Genomic DNA, 16,724 nt, shown 5'->3' with positions numbered 1-16,724 from the left:
CTTTTTTTGTTGAAGGGTTTGTATTTTGTCCTCTACTTCTTTCAATGTAATTTGTGAATCCAGTGGGTTCAGGTAGTCTTTAATTGCTGACTCTAAGATGTTTTTATTGACCATAAATATATTTTTGCTGTTTTTTGTTATAATATACAAAAAGATTGGAGATGTGCTTTATCCTTCTTCTTCTTGCATCTAAATGTTGGATAGACAGCTAGCTGTCTGTGTAGCTCATAATTGTTGTTGTTTGCTTAGTGTTTTCCAATATTCCCAGAAGTGGTTAGATTCTATGGATTCTTCAATTACATTCAGCTGATTTCTGACGTGCTGTTCTTAATTTTTTCTGTAGTGTATAACTGTTTTAGTGATTGTTGTTACGTTTGTTAGGTTATCCACTTTACAGTTTTTGATTTGATAGGGAAGCTGAGAGGTCAAATACACTACTTAGGCTTTCTACTGCCAAGTTTACACCTTCGCTATTGTAGTGAAAGGTTTTGTCCAGGAAGTTGTCTAAAAGGGATGGAATTTGATGTTGGGTAATTGTTTTTTTGTTTGTTACCTTCGATCTATAGTAGTTCTTAATTTTATTCAGTTAATTTGGCTTTCATGCCTCAGGATTGAGAATTGCTCTGTTCAAGTAGAGTGGGATTTTGTTGTGATCCGATAGGGGTGTCAGTGGGTTGACTGTGAACGCTTTGAGAGACTCTAGGTTGAGGTCGGTTATAAAGTAGTCTACAGTAGTGTTGCCAAGGGATGGGCTGTAGGTGTACCTACCGTAGGAGTATCCTCAAAGCCTACCATTGACTATGTACAGACCCAGCGACAGAGCTGCAGGAGTTGTGCCCGTTTCTGTTGGTTATGTTGACGTAGTAGTTTCTAGCAGCGTACTGTGGGGAATGCTGTCACCTCCAGGTAGGTGTTTGTCCCTCTGTGTGCTTAAATCAAATCAAAATCAAATCAAATGTATTTGTATAGCCCTTTGTACATCAGATGATATCTCAAAGTGCTGTACAGAAACCCAGCCTAAAACCCCAAACAGCAAGCAATGCAGGTGTAGAAGCACGGTGGCTAGGAAAAACTCCCTAGAAAGGCCAAAAACTAGGAAGAAACCTAGAGAGGAACCAGGCTATGTGGGGTGGCCAGTCCTCTTCTGGCTGTGCCAGGTGGGTTTTTATAACAGAACATGGCCAAGATGTTCAAATGTTCATAAATGACAGGCATGGTCAAATAATAATAATCACAGGCAGAACAGTTGAAACTGGAGTAGCAGCACGGCCAGGTGGACTGGAGACAGCAAGGAGTCATCATGGAAGGTAGTCCTGAGGCATGGTCCTAGGGCTCAGGTCCTCCGAGAGAGAGAAAGAAAGAGAGAAAGAGAGAATTAGAGAGAATACTTAAATTCACACAGGACACCGGATAGGACAGGAGAAGTACTCCAGATATAACAAACTGACCCTAGCCCCCCGACACATAAACTACTGCAGCATAAATACTGGAGGCTGAGACAGGAGGGGTCAGGAGACACTGTGGCCCCATCCGACGATACCCCCGGACAGGGCCAAACAGGAAGGATATAACCCCACCCACTTTGCCAAAGCACAGCCCCCACACCACTAGAGGGATATCTTCAACCACCAACTTACCATCCTGAGACAAGGCCGAGTATAGCCCACAAATATCTCCGCCACGGCACAACCCAAGGGGGGGCACCAACCCAGACAGGAAGATCACATCAGTGACTCAACCCACTCAAGTGACGCACCCCTTCTAGGGACGGCATGAAAGAGCACCACTAAGCCAGTGACTCAGCCCCTGTAATAGGGTTGGAGGCAGAGAATCCCAGTGGAAAGAGGGAACAGGCCAGGCAGAGACAGCAAGGGCGGTTCGTTGCTCCAGAGCCTTTCCGTTCACCTTCACACTCCTGGGCCAGACTACACTCAATCATATGACCCACTGAAGAGATGAGTCTTCAGGAAAGACTTAAAGGTTGAGACCGAGTTTGCGTCTCTCACATGGGTAGGCAGACCAATCCATAAAAATGGAGCTCTATAGGAGAAAGCCCTGCCTCCAGCTGTTTGCTTAGAAATTCTAGGGACAATTAGGAGGCCTGCGTCTTGTGACCGTAGCGTACGTGTAGGTATGTACGGCAGGACCAAATCAGAGAGATACGTAGATAGGAGCAAGCCCATGTAATGCTTTGGAGGTTAGCAGTAAAACCTTGAAATCAGCCCTTGCCTTGACAGGGAGCCAGTGTAGGGAGGCTAGCACTGGAGTAATATGATCACATTTTTGGGGTTCTAGTCAGGATTATAGCAGCCGTATTTAGCACTAACTAAAGTTTATTTAGTGCTTTATCCAGGTAGCCGGAAAGTAGATTATTGCAGTAGTTTAAGGTGTCAGGTTCTGGTCCAGTTGTGGTGTTTAGGTCACCACAGACTAGTACATGTCCCTGGGCCTGGAAATCGATGATCTCACCCTGTAGGATGGAGAAGCTGTCATCGTTAGAGTATGGGAATTCTATTGGGGGGATATAGGTAGCTCACATGAGGATATTTTTCTCTGCTGAGATAATTTCCATATTAATTTCTAGCCAGATGTAAAATGTTCCTGTTTTGACTAATTTAAGAGTATGTTAGGTCTGCTCTAACCAAAATTAGCATACCCCCTGAGTGCCTTCCCTGTTTCACACATAGTAGTTTGGTGGATGGACCTACCAGTGCTCTGTAACCTAGAGGGGAACTAGTAGGTCTATCTCCTCTATACCAGGTTTCTTGTAGGATTACCTGAACTTCCAATTTATTTGGTGAAATCTGGGTTACTGCCCTTTATTCCAAAGGCAGATGACCTCAGACCTTGTATATTCCAGGATGAGATAGTAGTAGCTTTGTGTTCCATAGTGACCAGTGTTATTATTCATGTGGTTTAGGCACAGACCATTAGGTGTGAGAAGAGCATAACTGAGTATCTGATGTCTTTTAGGTCGCAGGATGGGGCTTGGGTGGGTGTAATAGTGTTGGGTTGGGCCTGTTGCTCTGCTCACGGCCTTGGCATGTGTAATGTAAACGCACTCACTTTTGTACATCACCTTGGTCCGTACAATTGACCTTATTTTAGAGTCCAAAAAACGTAATACTTCCAGATTAACTGTAATGTCAATACCATTTGTAAAGCACAATTTCTCCCCTTTCCAACAAAATCCATTACGAGACCTCCACGCTGCCCGTTTCTGCATGATTCAAGAAGGCAATGAGCTCCGTCGGGTCTTTCTAAAAATGGCGGGTTGGGAAGTGAAACTGATTCGTGATAGTGAGAAGGAGAGATGTTGTGTTGGAAAACGGCTTTTTTCCCTCGATCTGTCCAATTCATCACCTTATCGCCTCTAAAATGTAAATAAAACCCTATAAAGAGTTTATATAATGTGTCATTACATACCTATTGGAAGGTTTTTAGGGCGGTGCTAAAGTGATCTTAGAAGTAAACAGCAGGTTTTTAGGGCGGTGCTAAAGTGATCTTCAGAAGTAAACAGCAGGTTTTTAGGGAGGTGCTAAAGTGATCTTAGAAGTAAACAGCAGGTTTTTAGGGCGGTGCTAAAGTGATCTTAGAAGTAAACAGCAGGTTTTTAGGGAGGTGCTAAAGTGATCTTCAGAAGTAAACAGCAGGTTTTTAGGGTGGTGCTAAAGTGATCTTCAGAAGTAAACAGCAGGTTTTTAGGGAGGTGCTAAAGTGATCTTCAGAAGTAAACAGCAGGTTTTTAGGGAGGTGCTAAAGTGATCTTCAGAAGTAAACAGCAGGTTTTTAGGGAGGTGCTAAAGTGATCTTCAGAAGTAAACAGCAGGTTTTTAAGAAGGTGCTAAAGTGATCTTCAGAAGTAAACAGCAGGTTTTAAGGAGGTGCTAAAGTGATCTTCAGAAGTAAACAGCAGGTTTTTAGGGAGGTGCTAAAGTGATCTTCAGAAGTAAACAGCAGGTTTTTAGGGTGGTGCTAAAGTGATCTTCAGAAGTAAACAGCAGGTTTTAAGGAGGTGCTAAAGTGATCTTCAGAAGTAAACAGCAGGTTTTTAGGGAGGTGCTAAAGTGATCTTCAGAAGTAAACAGCAGGTTTTAAGGAGGTGCTAAAGTGATCTTCAGAAGTAAACAGCAGGTTTTCAAGAAGGTGCTAAAGTGATCTTCAGAAGTAAACAGCAGGTTTTTGAGAGTCATGATCGCTTGCAGTGATGACTCAAAAAATGACTAGGTATCTTAGCTGTCATGTTGAGGTCCTTGCTGCAGGGGCGGGGGGTATTGGGAGGGGGGGCAGAAGGGGCATAAGACTGCTCTGGGGGGGGCCTATTATAGGGTTTGGTTAGGGTTTGTTTGGGGGGTGGGGTTGACTGGTTGAGGTGGGGGTGGAGATATGGCTTGTGTTGCTGTTGTCTGGGTGTAGGTCCTCTTGGTGTGGATCCTGTTGGTGCAGATCTTCCAGGTGGGGGTCTCACAGTTCTGGGAGAGTGTCTCTCTGGTCCATTGCTCTGTTGCTCCTGTTTGATGTGCCTAGGGTGATTGTGTGAGCTGCTGGGACGGCGGTTGAGGGTGATATCCTTCATTGTCCTAACAAAGGTGGGGACTGCTGCCTTGTAGAGGTGGACCTATTCATAAAGGTTGATCAAGTTCAGAGTGGTGGAAAAGAAAAACATTTGGTTTTGAGGCACAGTCATGGGAAATACTTGCATTTAGCCGCTGTATGGTAGCAGGGTGGAGATAATCACTTGTGTGTTGGGGAATGTGGAAAGCTGCCGGGCCCTCATATTTTTTGTTCCTGTGTGTATTCTGATGTGACTGGGTTGTGCCAAGGCGTGCCGGTGTTTGGACAACAAATTTTTAGACACTTTGTGTTTTGGAAAAAGTCCTCTCTTCAATGTATTTCTCATTTCAGTCAATGAGGAGCACGATCTCCGGCTTTTGTGTGTCCTCAGTGGGTGTGGGGGTGTGTCAGGAGAGCTATCCGGGGGGCTGACAGGGGGGGTGCCAGGAAGGGGAGCCTGCTGGGTTGGTGGATCCTGTCACTTATGTTCTGCTGTGGTGTTAAGGCTGTGGTCGGGATGTGAAGTTGACTGTTCAGGTGGCTTCTCTGGGGAGATGGGCAGCTCTCTCATGAGTTATTAAATGTCACACCTCAGCTCTCTCACCTCCTGAGCTGTGTTACTCTCTCCCCTTCTTAACCTCTCTGCGCACAGAACCCGCTAGCGGGCTGAAATTCCACAACATACGGTGATCGCTACATAAATAGTCATATAGAACATTCATGAAAATACAAGTGTCTCACATGTATCGAAAGCCTAGAATCTTGCTAATCCAACTGCATTGTCAGATTTAAAAAAGGATTTACTGCGAAAGAAGACGATGCGATTATCTGAGGAGACCCATAAAAATAAAGAACTGTAGCCAGCACAGGTGTAAAACATTTTTTACCTTTGACAATCTTCGTCTGTTTGCAATTCCAATGCTCATTGTTACACAGTGAATGATCTTTTGTTTGATAAAATCCGTTTTTATAGCCTAACACAAAACATTTTGTGAACCGCTTGTGTCGTGAATTCCGTCTCATTCCATTTTCGACGACACATTCCAGGGTAATAACCCACACAGAACATGACTTTTCCAGTCATGTTTGGTTTCACTGCAATCAACTGGTTTGTTTGTAACACAATCAAACCTGATGGGCCATTTCGCGGGACGTATTGACTGAAAGAAACCGATTTGAAGACAAGTAATGACATCATTGTGCACCAATGATTTGCCCGCTGTTTCGTTGATTGACTGTCTTTTAACCCAATGACCACCGATCGTCTTCAAATCTAGCTGGGTAGATAGCCAATGAGCTGAGCTAAACGGCAATACGCCATGTTTATGTGTTGCAAGACCAACCCATGTAGTAAGCTTCAGCGTAAAGTGAGTCATTCGCTATTGAAGTTTCATACCGGAAGAAGCTACGCATATTAAGCACTGCATTGTTTGGTGAACACGCAGATTCAGCTGTTTATATATCAATCATTATGGCGACTAAGTCAGGGAAAGCTAAATCTAAGTCTAGATATACAGATGTACACACAATTTTAGAATAAATTGATTGGGAAGGTGAGACAGAGATTGTTGTAGGACGATTCGTTTAGCGATTGTGGAGGAATATTTTTTGAACGGGAGAGGACATCGTTTTGGACTGGTAAGTTCTTATCATGCTAATGCCCTTGTTTGAAATTAACAATATAAAATATTATTTGTGATTTTTTTGAAATTTAGAAGCAATATATAAACATGTAATGTCATGAAATGTGAGATGCGTGTGTCTGCCGCCCCACCCCAACCCACATGAAATAGCCTATTTGAGGCTGTTGAGGAGAGGGCAGGACCACATCAATGGCCAAAGTGAAATGGACACAGTAGATCCAGCTGGTCTGTGATAATATAATAGAGACAGTAGATCTAGCTGGTCTGTCATAATATAATAGAGACAGTAGATCTAGCTGAAATGTCATAATATAAAAGAGACAGTAGATCTAGCAGGTAATAATAATATAATAATATATTCAACCTTCAACTCTCTATATATATATCTGTTTATTATACCTGTTGATACAGGGCTCATATGTGAAACTATTCTAACTGAACATTTTCTTTCACAGTGACACTGACTCCGAATGGGAGTCTTATCCGGTGTCCTGTGTGAATTTAAGTATGCTCTCTCTCTAATTCTCTCTTTCTCTCTCTCGGAGGACCTGAGCCCTAGGACCATGCGTCAGGACTACCTGGCATGATGACTCCTTGCTGTCCCCAGTCCACCTGGCCTTGCCGCTGTTCAAGTTTCAACTGTTCTGCCTGCGGCTATGGAACCCTAAACTGTTCATTTTTACTCTTGAGGTGCTGTCCTGTTGCACCCTCTACAACCACTGTGATCTCCACCTGGCACAGCCAGAAGAGGACTAGCCACCCCTCATAGCCTGGTTCCTCTCTAGGTTTCTTCCTAGATTTTGCCTTTCTAGGGAGTTTTTCCTAGCCACCGTGCTTCTATACCTGCATTGCTTGCTGTTTGGGGTTTTAGGCTGGGGCTATATAAATAGATTTGATTTGATAGAGGACTGAGGGTCTTCCAAATATTGAAAGTGTGTAAATAGTTGCCCATGGTCTTTTGTAAATGTATATATATATTTTTTTTCATATTTTTTTTTTTTTTCAATATTATTATTTTTCTTTTTTTTTCTCCATTTTTTTCTCAATGTTTTTTGGGGGGGGGGTTAGAATACCATTTTGGTATTTTGTATATAGTTATTTGTTTCAAAATGTATACATTCACCAATTTGGCCACTTGGGTACATTTGGGCTACTTGTGTGGGACACCTGGGTGACTTCATGATAAATGTCATGTAGCACACTCATTTTATCATTCTGAAACTTTGCACAAGTACTGTTACCCTCTTATATTTTTCACTGAAATTGTCCCCATCATCATATCTGAATGTTTGTTTTATCTTGTTAATTTTAAAGATGATAGTACAAAAATAAAACATGTATGTTTTTTTTCATTGTTTTATCTAAACCAGATCTATTGTGTTATATTCTCCTACATTCAAATCACATGTACACAAACTTCAGAGTGTTTTCTTTCAAATGGTACCAAGAATATGCATATCCTTGGTTCTGTGCCTGAGCTACAGGCTGTTAGATTTGGGTATGTCTTCAGGTGGAAATTGCACAAAGTAGGGGGGGAGCTGCAAGATATCTAAAGATTATTGCAATGTTATTTTATTCTAGGCTTTTGAAATAGCTTCAGACTGAACATTACCCAGTTCCAGGTTGGATGGTATTTATGGGTTTCTGTTGCACTTCTTTTGCTGGTTGTTGGTTTGTCAGAAAGTTTGCTGGATAGTCAACCTTGGTAGTAAGAATCCTTCCAGAATCCTCTAGGTAATTTTGTCCAAAATCAGTTTGATTTGGAGGGAAGGTTATGTTGTGGAGGGTAGTATCCTGTATATGTCCTTAAAATCTATGTTTATCCAACCCTAAATCAATATTTTTGTAAAAAATAAAATAAATGCTGAAAGATTCAGGAGCTCATCTGCTCATGACCTCTCTCTCTCTCTCTCTCTCTCTCTCTCTCTCTCTTTCCACCGCTCAGAGCAGAACCTGGAAAACTACAGGAGGGCCCAGATGGAACCATTTATTTATGACATTGGTCTGCCTGTCTGCTTGCTTCTAACTTTAAGACTGTAATATCCCCTTCCAGGGGCCTATTACACTATCAAATCAATCACACTTTCCATCCCCACCTCTATTACGTGACCTGCACTTCATGAGGAAACCAAAACACCGAAAACCTCTCTGTCCCCACATCCTGTCCCAGAACCTCAATATCTGGATTAAGATGGCTTCCAAAAAACATACAACCTCCCCATGTTGGGACGTTGGAGAAGATTAGGTGATCTAAAGTAACATAAGAAAGCAATGTGTTAAAATAACAAAATGAGAGTTGAGATGTGTCCTGGCAGGGTGATCGTTGCATAAATGCCTTGTTTGGGTCCATATCTGAGAAGCACAGTAGCCTTCTGGGAGGTTAGCTCTGATTGGCCAGCTGGCCGCAGAGAGCATGTGTGACCGGGGTTAACGTAGCTCTCTGCTGGGCCAAGTTTGACTCAGCGTTGGGAAGAGGGAAATATCCATCACTGACTATGATAGGGATCGATGGCATTTTTCATTTTTATTATTTTTATTTCACCTTCATTTAACCAGGTAGGCTAGTTGAGAACAAGTTCTCATTTACAACTGCGACCTGGCCAAGATAAAGCATAGCAGTGTGAACAGACAACAACACAGAGTTACACATGGAGTAAACAATTAACAAGTCAATAACACAGTAGAAAAAAAGAAAAAAAAGAGTCTATATACAATGTGTGCAAAAGGCATGAGGAGGTAGGCGAATAATTCCAATTTAGCAGATTAACACTGGAGTGATGAATGATCAGATGGTCATGTACAGGTAGAGATATTGGTGTGCAAAAGAGCAGAAAAGTACATAAATAAAAACAGTATGGGGATGAGGTAGGTAAATTGTGTTTGCTATTTACCGATGGACTATGTACAGCTGCAGCGATCGTTTAGCTGCTCAGATAGCAGATGTTTAAAGTTGGTGAGGGAGATAAAAGTCTCCAACTTCAGCGATTTTTGCAATTCGTTCCAGTCACAGGCAGCAGAGAACCAGAAGGAAAGGCGGCCAAATGAGGTGTTGGCTTTAGGGATGATCAGTGAGATACACCTGCTGGAGCGCGTGCTACAGGTGGGTGTTGCCATCGTGACCAGTGAACTGAGATAAGGCGGAGCTTTACCTAGCATGGACTTGTAGATGACCTGAAGCCAGTGGGTTTGGCGACGAATATGAAGCGAGGACCAGCCGACTAGAGCATACAGGTCGCAGTGGTGGGTGGTATAAGGTGCTTTAGTAACACAACGGATGGCACAGTGATAAACTACATCCAGTTTGCTGAGTAGAGAATTGGAAGCTATTTTGTAGATGACATCGCCAAAGTCGAGGATCGGTAGGATAGTCAGTTTTACTAGGGTAAGTTTGGCGGCGTGAGTGAAGGAGGCTTTGTTGCGGAATAGAAAGCCAACTCTACATTTGATTTTAGATTGGAGATGTTTGATATGAGTCTGGAAGGAGAGTTTACAGTCTAGCCAGACATCTAGGTACTTATAGGTGTCCACATATTCTAGGTCTGAACCATCCAGGGTGGTGATGCTAGTCGGGCGTGCGGGTGCAGGCAGCGAATGGTTGAAAAGCATGCATTTGGTTTTACTAGCGTTTAAGAGCAGTTGGAGGCCACGGAAGGAGTGTTGTATGGCATTGAAGCTCGTTTGAAGGTTAGATAGCACAGTGTCCAAGGAAGGGCCAGAAGTATACAGAATGGTGTCGTCTGCGTAGAGGTGGATCAGCGAATCGCCCGCAGCAAGAGCAACATCACTGATATATACAGAGAAAAGAGTCGGCCCGAGAATTGAACCCTGTGGCACCCCCATAGAGACTGCCAGAGGACCGGACAACGTGCCCTCCGACTTGACACACTGAACTCTGTCTGCAAAGTATTTGGTGAACCAAGCAAGGCAGTCATTCGAAAAACCGAGGCTACTGAGTCTGCCAATAAGAATATGGTGATTGACAGAGTCGAAAGCCTTGGCCAGGTCGATGAAGACGGCTGCACAGTACTGTCTTTTATCGATGGCGGTTATGATATTGTTTAGTACCTTTAGCGTGGCTGAGGTGCACCGTGACCGGCTCGGAAACCAGATTGCACAGCGGAGAAGGTACGGAGCGTGTCGAGATGGTCAGTGATCGAAGACCTTAGATAGGCAGGGCAGGATGGATATAGGTCTGTAACAGTTTGGGTCCAGGTTGTCTCCCCCTGTGAAGAGGGTGATGACTGCGGTAGCTTTCCAATTCTTGGGGATCTCAGACGATATGAAAGAGAGGTTGAACAGACTGGTAATAGGGGTTGTGAAAATGGTGGCGGATCGTTTAAGAAATAGACGGTCCAGATTGTCAGACCAGCTGATTTGTACTGGTCCAGGTTTTGCAGCTCTTTCAGAACATTTGCTATCTGGATTTTGGTAAAGGAGAATCTGGGGAGGCTTGGGCGAGTAGCTGCGGGGGGGGGGGAGCTGTTGGCCGAGGTTGGAGTAGCCAGGAGGAAGGCATGGCCAGCCGTTGAGAAATGCTTGTTGAAGTTTTCGAGAGAGCTCGCCTAACACCAGACGACCAGAAAAACAACAACACGCCAAATGGGAAAGGTTTGTCAAACCATCACCTGCTAGATGCAGAGGATATTTTCTTAACACCTTAATTGATTGGGTTTTATAATCAACTGTGATAAAATGTTTTCTACGTCTGTCCCTTAACCTTTACTGAATAGTTTGTTCATCTGTTTATGATGTTCACAATAAACTGGAGGATGGTGTGGGAGTAGACGCTGGGCACATTTTCCTACGAGCATCTTCACTGATGTCATTAGTCACTTATTTCATCTTTTCATCATCAAAGGGGGTTAGCAAGGTAACCTCAAGGGTTTATTCATTCATTCAGATTAGAAGCAAAGGATGTCTGAGATAATTGACATGGGATCTGCAGAGAGAGGTTTGCAAGCTTAATCACAATCACCCAAGTGTGGGTTATTAGATATCCAATCTAACTGAGTGCAAAATAACTATATTTACAGTGATTTGATCGTCTAACTGAACAATCACTATAAATGGACTGAAAATGAGTGCTCAAAAGGATTAGGTTCCATGCCAGGACAAAATAAAATTAGAGAACAATTTTCCCACTATCTAAAACTGATGATGGGAAAAAAAAGTTCATGCATGATCCTAAACGCTTGGGCAAGTTCCAGGATGATGATCTAAAAATGGTTAGATATGAGGTTTGATGTTGACAGCTAGAAGCCAGTGTCAGGAGCGTGAGGTTAGCTAAGTGCACACAGGCTTCCCCAGTGAAGTTCCAAAAAAAAAAGAGACGTTGCCTGAGACAAAACAATCCAGACCACAGCATCCCCAAGCAACGCTGAGAAAAGCGATCGACACTGTCAGGGAAAGAGCATCCCAGTACATTATCGAAAATAATTCATACAAGGCTTTTTCAATTGATAATGTTATTTATCAGGGATTTTGACAAATATGTGTAATTAAACAACAATCACACCCGGGTATTATGTTTTGCCAGATGTAAAGGAAACAACAGAATAGTCCTAAAAATACAAACCCCTCCTACACAGCGCACTGCTTAGCGAAATGAAGCACCAACAGATTTGACGCAGCTCTGATCAATCTGCAACAACTATAGACCATATAGCTAGTGTGAGGTCAGCTTCCCCAGGCCTAAGTGGACTACAACACAGAGGTAAAGCCAAAGATGGAACTTTATAGATCCTTCCAGGCCACAGGAGCAGGCAGATATGTGCCAGTAAACACTCCTCACTCCCACATACCAAATTAAACTGGCTGGAGAGTTTTAGTAACAGTACTGTAATTCCATTAAAGAGACATTATCTGAATCGCAGAGCTTTTTTCAAGACGAAGACAGTACACCAGAGCAGGACTATTCTGGACCTGACTGAAAATAAGTTATCACAGGCAATGAAGTGAATCGCTCCCAAACACAGGTTAAAACACCTCTGGGTGGATTATGTGAGACCATTACTACTGTGGTCTTCAAAAGCCATTCTCACCCTGTGAGGAGGATGGTTGGTGTCCTGATGAGAGAACCAGCGAGGGCAGCCTGCGTGCAATTGAGTCTGTCTGTGTGCAATTCACTGTAATTTGCAGTAAGCCATGTAAAAGGATGAGTCCTAACGTACGTAGTTGTACACTCTTGTACTGACTGGGTTTGAATCTTGGTCGTCTGTGCACTGTGCTAGCCCTTTGAGCTAAATCCTAGGGCGTTACCTCAGGGAGAAAACACAAGTCCTGCAGAGTCAATTATCTCACGAGCCAGACTCCAGACGTATCCGTCTGATGGGCTTAAGAGAAAGATCGAACCGCGGTATTACTCAACCCTTATCGTGAATGTCTGGGTATTATAAATCTTAGGATAGTTATTCAGATATTCACGGGAAGGTTTTAGGGCTCGAAGTGTATATCTAGGAAATATCAGGTTTAACATCTTCAGGAATTAAACCAGAGCAGAGACATTTAACAAGACATTCAACCCTGAGATTATTTTCTCGGAAAGAGATACTCTTACTGAGCCCTTGGGGAAAGTGATGGGGTCAAATTAGTGATGACAATCATTGCTGAGTTAATATCTAGAATTTGAGGGGATTGGCGAGGGGTTAGCCAGAGCAAATATTGAACGCTGTGATAGTTGGTGTTCACACCTGTCCCGACCTGACCTGTCCTGACCATAACCTTATGGTCATAAGCTATATCGTAATTGTTTTTAATAACCTGCCCAGGGACTGCGGTTGAATATTAGCCGACTGGCTAAAACCGTCACTTTTACTGAAACGTTGATTAATGTGCTGTAAAAATAAAATAAACTCAAACTCAAACCTGTCCAGACCCTACCTGTCCTGACAGTACCTGTTCTTATTATCCTAAACTAGAAGTAGAACTAGACAGTCAATTAACTGAATAAACTATTAAATATTAACAGCTAGATTTGATAGGGAACTAAAACAAACAGCCTGTCTGGGCCAATCAGAAATCATTTCCAAAGTTAAATATCTAATCTTGATTTAACATGAGCATATGCTCCTGAATACACACAGCACAATTAAGTCACTGGGAGTTTTTTCTTCAGGATTGTTCAAGTATCAATGAATAGACTGCTGAGCCATGGATTAATTAAAGACAGGATAATGGGACAAATCTGGATTTAACATCTTTATCAAGTCTGAGTAGTCACTTTCTGTTTGTCGGTCTGGAAATCTCTTTCAGATATTGAGAAAACAAAGTGCAAACTTATTTTACAAGCTGTCACTCATTGCTTAACTTGGACTGAAATAGGTGTCCCAGTACTAATTGTGGGTGCTGGTACTGTTATAATTTAGGTGCAGGAGATCAAGCAGTATAAAGTCTGAGGTTACTTAGCTCCAGTGAGCTCCTGCCCAAGTCAAGCACTGCTGTCACCAAAATAAATACTAAAAGTCTTGGATTTGGTTCATGTGTTGACATTGTGTAGGATGTACAGTTCATTGGGAAAGTGTTCAGATCCCTTGAATTTTATCCACATTTTGTTACTTTACAGCCTTATTCTAAAATGGATTAAATCGTTTTTTCCTCATGAATATACACACAATACTCCATAATGACCATAATCAGGTTTTTAGAAACATTAAATAAAAAAAAAATTAAAAACAGAAATGCCACATTTACATTAAGTACATTTTATTTAATAAATTTTTATAATGAGGCTGTAACATAACGACATGTGGGGAAATGGAAGAGGCCTGAATACTTTCCCCTGTACGTAACACAGTCACCTGAGAGAGTGAAACACTCCCTTGTTCTCCTTCTCCGTCTGTATTCTGCCAGCCAGCCAAATGGATGACAATACATTCTGGTTCACCACCGTCTATACTGCACATTAAACATAACAAGCACAACCTCTCATCCTCAAAGACATGTCCTCTTAAATGACAACAATCTATGCAAAATATCATTTTCAATGTAATTCAATCTATTTGTCAGGACACAGACTTGTCCTTGAAGAAAAAACAGAGATGCAGGGACTTTTTGAAGTTTATTCAAAGGATAAAAAGAAGAAGAAAAGTGAAGAGTGAAGAGACGTACGGACGTTCGCATTAGGGGTCAGAGGTCGGGACAATAACAGACTAACAGGCACCAGCAGAGGCACTCTTCAAATTGGACACTCTTCTGGAGACCGACTGTCTGACGAGGCCACACACACCTCTCTAATGTTGACTCTCTTTCTGGAGCTGTCCGATCTCTCTCTTTCACTGTCTTTTTTCCCCCATCGTTCTCAGTCACTCTCTTGAGTTGTTTAAAGTGAATTTATTCCAGCCGGTGTCTATTCCACAAGTTACCACCAGCTAAATCTATGACGTTAAACTGCCTATTCGTTCTTTGTCACTCTCTTGAGTTGTTAAAGTGAATTTATTTAAGTGATAATGCCAGAGAAGCTGATGTTTGGAGGATATATTGGCACAGTTTGCCGGGCCTCGACTTCGTCTCAGACCTAACAACCTTCATGCCAATATATCCTTCAGCTTCTCTGGCATTATCACTTAAATAAATTCACTTTAACAACTCAAGAGAGTGACAAAGAACAACTAGGCATTTTAACATCATAGATTTAGCCAGTGGTAACTTGTGGAATAGACACCGGCTGGAATGCGCTTTTAACCAATCGACATTCAAGATTTGACCCACTCGTTGTATAAATTCAAATTCAACACACGTCTGTAATACTTAGTTTCATCCAATGTGTTCAAAGACATCTAAATTATTCATTTAGCAGTATGTGGAAAAATAATGATGTTGTGCAATCTGTCTCCTCTTACTAACCCAAGATACGTGAAGGATTTAATCAGAAACGGTGAAATGCAGACCTCGCATCACAAAGCTTCCAATCAGGTTATCTGAATCCACATGGGCTTAGCAACTTAAGTGACACTTTCAGCTGATACTTTTCTTCAAATATCGTTTGTTTTATTTATGCACTGTTGCTACTCTTGGCTCCCATTTTGACATATTTAATATCTATATGGGTCAACCAGAGCTTGAGTGATTGAGTGTGTGTTTTGTGTGTAGTGAATTCACGTGTTTGCACATAACTGAGTGTGTATGTGTGCACATGCACGTGTTTGTGTAAACCTCTGGATCCCACTGGTTACCTCCCTACACGTACTCTAGATCACCTTTACACCCAAGTCACCATGACAACCCCACAGGAAGTGACGCGTACGTACTGTCACTAATAGGCTGTATCTCCTGTCGAAGTGGGAAACACGGCCCACCCTGTGGTAATTACATTCTAATGACATTCTACATGACAATTACGTTCCACAGTTATTTCATTAAATATCTACACAGTGAACCTTTAAAATGGGATTTAGAGTCAGATAAAGTAAGGAGGGACTACTGATGTCAAACACAAAAAAAATGAGTGTTCCTCAAGTCAATCAATGTGAACCCACATTGATTGAGAGAGAGAGAGAGAGAGAGAGAGAGGGAGAGAGAGAGAGAGAGAGAGAGTGAGAGAGATAGGGAGAGAGAGAGATAGGGAGAGAGAGACAGAGAGAGAGAGAGAGAGGGAGAGAGAGAGAGAGAGAGGGAGAGAGAGAGAGAGATAGGGAGAGAGAGAGAGAGAGAGAGGGGAGAGAGAGAGAGAGTGAGAGAGATAGGGAGAGAGAGAATAGGGAGAGAGAGACAGAGAGAGAGAGAGAGAGGGAGAGGGAGAGGGAGAGAGAGAACGAGGGAGATATTAACTGCTGGCTGTTTACAACAGATGAAGCAGATACTGTCTGTTTGTAATGAAGCACTTTGTAATACAGCTTAGAAACAGAAGCAGCAACTCCAACCTTTATCTGGACATTTAACGTCAGAGACTATGAAAGCCAGAGACTATGGAAGCCAGAGACTATGGAAGTCAGAGGCTATGGAAGCCAGAGACTATGGAAGCCAGAGACTATGGAAGCCAGAGACTATGGAAGCTAGACACTATGGAAGCCAGAGACTATGGAAGCCAGAGACTATGGAAGTCAGAGACTATGGAAGCCAGAGACTATGGAAGCCAGAGACTATGGAAGCTAGACACTATGGAAGCCAGTGACTATGGAAGTCAGAGACTATGGAAGCCAGAGACTATGGAAGCCAGAGACTATGGAATCCAGACTATGGAAGCCAGAGACTATGGAAGCCAGAGACTATGGAAGTCAGAGGCTATGGAAGCCAGAGACTATGGAAGCCAGAGACTATGGAAGCCAGAGACTATGGAAGCCAAGACTATGGAAGCCAGAGACTATGGAAGCCAGGTAACACATTTAAATGTTCTTCTAGTGCTAGTGCAGCATTTCTTATTTTAGATCAGAATGAACCTGGTCATTGGACAATGTGACACTAGTGCACACAAACACACACACATCCACTATCCCTATCGGTCCTAAGCCAAATCAGCAGCGTATCAATCAAGTTTTGTCCATGTTGAACCTGACAGGTGAACATCTCTCTCTCTCTCTCTCTCCTCCTCTC

This window comes from Oncorhynchus kisutch, linkage group LG20 (assembly GCF_002021735.2).
Source record: "Oncorhynchus kisutch isolate 150728-3 linkage group LG20, Okis_V2, whole genome shotgun sequence".
In the NCBI taxonomy this organism is placed as follows: Eukaryota; Metazoa; Chordata; class Actinopteri; order Salmoniformes; family Salmonidae; genus Oncorhynchus; species Oncorhynchus kisutch.
Note: the sequence above shows the minus strand (reverse complement) of the source record.